This window comes from Vulpes vulpes, chromosome 2 (genome assembly GCF_048418805.1).
Source record: "Vulpes vulpes isolate BD-2025 chromosome 2, VulVul3, whole genome shotgun sequence".
Taxonomy (NCBI): domain Eukaryota; kingdom Metazoa; phylum Chordata; class Mammalia; order Carnivora; family Canidae; genus Vulpes; species Vulpes vulpes.
This window is the reverse complement of record NC_132781.1, coordinates 35,043,834-35,048,612: the sequence shown is the minus strand read 5'-3', so window position 1 is coordinate 35,048,612 and position 4,779 is coordinate 35,043,834. Positions and strand designations below refer to the sequence as shown.

The 4,779-nt window shown below is 40.5% G+C and overlaps 1 pseudogene; it reads right to left on the bottom strand.

The window, feature by feature from the left end:
- Positions 1-3,999: 3,999 nt before the first annotated feature.
- LOC112918150 (high mobility group protein B1 pseudogene) lies at positions 4,000-4,566 on the bottom strand (annotated as a pseudogene).
- Between the last annotated feature and the right edge of the window lie 213 nt (positions 4,567-4,779).

Sequence of the window (4,779 nt, the reverse complement as noted above, 5' to 3'; positions counted from 1 at the left end):
ATAATAATGTACCAATATTAGTCAATTTGTTGTGACAATGACACCATATTAATGCAAGATGTTAACAATAGGGGAAACTAGTGTGAGCAATATGGGAATTATATTACTATCTTTGCAGCTTTCCTTCAGATCTATTCTAAAATAAAAAGTTTATTTTATTTTTTTAAAAGATTTTATTTATTTATTTGAGAGAGAGACAAAGATAGCAACAAAGAGCATAAGCAGGGAGAAGAGGGAGAAGCAGACTCTGAGCAGGAAGCCAGATGTGGGGCTTGATCCAAGGACCCTGGGATTATGACCTGAGCCAAAGGCTGATGCTTAAACAACTGAATCACCCAGGCACCTCTATAAAGTTTATTTTTATTTTTTTTTAATATTTATTTATTTATTTATTTATTTATTTATTTATTTATTTTTTATGATAGTCACAGAGAGAGAGAGGCAGAGACACAGGCAGAGGGAGAAGTAGGCTCCATGTACCGGGAGCCCAATGTGGGACTCGATCCCGGGTCTCCAGGATTGCGCCCTGGGCCAAAGGCAGGTGCCAAACCGCTGCGCCACCCAGGGATCCCTATAAAGTTTATTTTTAAAAGCGGATAATAGAGGGGCACCTGGGTGACTTGGTCAGTTGAGGGCCCATCTCTTGGTTTCAGCTCAGCGGGGAGTCTGCTTCAAATTCTCTCTCTTCCTCTCTCTCTGACCCTCCCCTGGCTCATGAGCATATATGTGTTCTCTCAAATAAATAAATAAATGAATAAATATTACAGAAAAGTGGGATAATAGTGTTTATGTTATGTCGTTGCTTTCAGCAAGAGAACTTACATCAAGCATTTAGCTTACTGGCATATGGTAAGTTTTTACAGTCAGCTGTTAATTATTATTATTGTTCTTATTTCTATTTTTCTTATTAAAACAGAAATACATACTCATTATAGAAAAATTTATATACAAACCAAATAAAGAAATAAGCCACAGAAAATGATGAAGAACATCCATAATCTTACCTTGTCTGAGACAACTACCAATCACAGCTGGCTGTGGGTCCCTGCAGATATAATTAATTGTTTGTAAAATTTCAATCATACCATACATCACAATATGGTAAGTGAAGTGGCCATAATTTAATTAAATAACATTTCTGCTATTCCAACTCTTTGCTTGTATAAGTTGTCAAGAGCATAAGTAATGGGCTAAATATCAATTAGGGGAAAAAAAGAAAATCCTGAAAAATTATAAAAATTGCGGACCAGTGCTTAAATATACAAAAACAGTGTTCAATGGTTCATGAAAACAACCTTCATCTGAAAAGCCAATGACTCACTTTTCTAGATCTATTTTGTTTCATAATTTAAAAATATATATATTTTTTAAGTAAAGAAAAAAGAAGGTAATCTGGCAAAATGCTGACAGTGGTTATCTCTTTTGTTTCCTTCACATCTGGCTGTGATTGCCAAATTCTCTACAAGGAGATATTTGACTCTAAAGCAGCAGAAGTAGAATCCAGGACAACAGGCAGGGCTGTCTTCAGCCTCTCAGCTGGGCCCCTGGGCTGCTAAGTGAATCTGAGACAGACACCCCCCCACCCCTCCCCACCCCCCAGGACAGGCCTCCTGGGTGGATGAGGGCTCCAGTGGTATGTAGGGGCTTGCTGGCAAATTTTAGTAACCATGCAAAAGAGGGAAGGATGATAGAGAAGGCTAGCACTACTGCTCTTTCCAGAAGCCCAGGGAAACTAGAGTGTCTGTCTCTCTTATTTGGTGGCCCCTCCCCATTTACTAAAGCCAACTCATTTGATCCTCCTACAGGCTGGGAAGCCGGTAGACTCCTTTCCCCTGCACTTGATCTGCTCTTCCTAAGGTCCTCAGTGACCTCTAATTGCCTCCCTCCCCTAATCATTTACATCCCCTACTTGACACCCTTGCCAGTATTTTACACTGCCCACAGCTCCCTTGCTCTGAAAAAGTCCTCTTTTTTGCCAGGATTGCACTCTGTCTTGGCCAACTCTAACTGACCCTTCTTAGGTTGCATGTCGGTTTCCTTTCTTCTTTTCCACATCCTCCAGACTCTCTTCTTGGTCTTCTTTTCTCTTTCTATGAATTCTCCCTTAGTGGCCTCATCAACTACCAGTATAACCACCACCACCACCACCACCACCACCATGCCTCAATGTGTTCCAAATCTTCAGCTCTTGTATTTCCAACTTCAGTCTTGTCATGACTGGAACAAACCTCTGGCTGGCTTAAGCAGAGAGGGAATTTACTGGAAGGACAGATCCACTCACCAGCTTGAAGGAAAGGCTGAAGATCCAGGCTTACAAGTGACAGAGGCTGAGCAGTTCTGGGGAGCCAAGCAATGGGTGCAGGTGAATAACTCCTTCAGAGCATGAAGATGGAAGAATGTAGTATAAGAATGTTACCTGGGGTCCCTGAGTGGCTCAGCTGATTGAGCATCTGTCTTTGGCTCAGGTCATGATCCCAGCATCCAGGATGGAGCCCTGCATCAGGCTCTCTGCTCAGTGGGGAGGCCGCTTCTGCCTCTCCTTCTTTCTACCACTCCCCTGCTTGTGCTCTCTCTGTCAAATGAATAAATAAAATCTTTAAAAAAATGTTATGGACCACGCAGTGTTTCTTGAATGTTAAACGATACATACAGATAAGGAAGCTGAGGCCCAAAGAGGAAGATTAAACTCACATTTCTTCCTTCTTTCTGCCATTACGTTCAAGATTAGAATTCTGGGAAGAGAGCATCTAACATGGATGGACAGAGCCCCTTCACTGACAGTCACATCAAAATTCTCAATGGGAATGATTCTTTCCCCTAAAACTATCAACTTTTCTGAATGTAAAAAAAGCTGAGTGACCCGGGGAGTGAAAATGACAAATGTATATCATATTCCTGCCCAGAAACAGCCTTAGCTTCTGCCCTGCCTCTTTCCTACTCCACTTCTCCTAAATACTCTATTAATCTCACTGCCTCCAAAAGCTGTTTCCCTGCTGCCACTCTTCACCTCAAATCTTCCCACCCTAGCCTGATCAATCCAGCCCTCTTCCCTCCTAAAAACCCTTTTGGCTTCCAATTGCCCTTAGATAGGGGTGTTTTTTTGTTTGTTTCTTTCTGTCTCAATTCAACTTGTATTGCCCTCATTATATGCAGGTGTATAGACAAAAGCTACGTATCAGCTAACTAAATGAAAAGATAAATACCTTAAATAATTCATGTGATCCAAAATAGACAAAAGCAAAAGACTATAGCTTCCCCTCAAGAAAAATTTCAGACCTATGAAAAGGACAATATGTTTTAAAAATTTGTATTTACTTATAAGCATTCAGAATGTCAATAAAACAGGGGCACCTGGGTGACTCAGTTGGTTAAGCATCTGCCTTAGGTTCAGGTCGTGATTCTGGGGTCCCAGGATGAAGTCCCGTGTCGGGATTCTGGCTTAGTGGAGAATCTACTTCTCCTTCCCCCTCTGCCCCAACCTTGACTTATGTTCTTTCTCTCCCAAATAAATAAATAAATAAATAAAATCTTAAAAAAAAAAAAAAAAAAAAGAATGTCAACAAAACAGCTGCAACTTTTTTTTTTTTTTGCAATTACAGAGTGAACAGAAAAACAATTATTTCATGTAAGCTGTGTGAGAATCAATGGAAGATGACAAAATTATCATCCCCATACATCTGATTTGGGCTGTCCACCAACAAGAACCTGCTTTAAATTTCCATGTCCATACTGCACCTACAAAGGTTAGTAGCTATTAAAAATACAATGATACAATGTGATAGGGTTAGTGAAAGACACATTTGGTAGTGTGTCAATTATTTAAAAAAAAGACACTGTACAATTTAAAAACAAATTTCACACAGCCTTACATTCCTTTTTTTTTTTTTTTTTAACATTAAAAGGAGTGAATTGGGTTCAGGGGAGTTAAATGCTTTCTGGAGAAGAAAAAAAAAAAAAACTTCGCAAGAACCAACTTTTCCACCATGATCATCATCTTCCTCACCTTCTTTTTTTCTTGCTTTGTTCAGCCCTAGACATCTCCTGTTTCTGCTGCATCAACTTCCCTGCAGCTTGGTATACAGCAATATCCTTCTCCTATTTTTCCTTCCACTTAGCAGCTTTTTTCTCACGAGGCTGCCTGTCATCTGCAGCGGTGTTATTTCAAGTCTCTTCCAGGTCCTTTGCAACATCATCAATGGACAGACCCAGACGTTCTCCTTTGATTTTTGGACGTTACTCAGAATAAAACAAGGTGAAGGCCAAAGAGTCCTCTTGGATACAATGGGATCCTTGAACTTTTCTATTATTTCTTCATTAGAAGCTACAGATACAGGTTTTCATGTCTCTTTCATAATGAGCCTTGTCAGTCTTTGCCATGTCCTCAAATTTTCCTTTCTCTTTAGAAGACATGTCTTCCCCTTCTCCGAGCACTACTTAGAAAACTTTGAGAAGTTGGCTGAAGCAACTTCGCACTTCATCTTGTGCCCCAGCCAGCAAGTTAGCAGAAGGAATGCACATGATGAAGTTCTGCCTCTCAGGATCCTTCTTAGGATCTCCTTTGCCCATGTTTATTTTTCCTCATTAAGGCTCAGAGGTACCCAGTCAGTGCCTGTCTGGCTCTCAAGTGCCCTGGTGCTATTTCTGTGGAACTCAATGTACTGCAATGGCTGTCTAGATAAAGTTGTTAACACAGTTTAGAAGCCCCTTCCCAAACTCTACCTTCCCACAAAGCTTCATTTTCTACCACTGCAGCCCTACTGCTCCTCAAACATGTCCTCT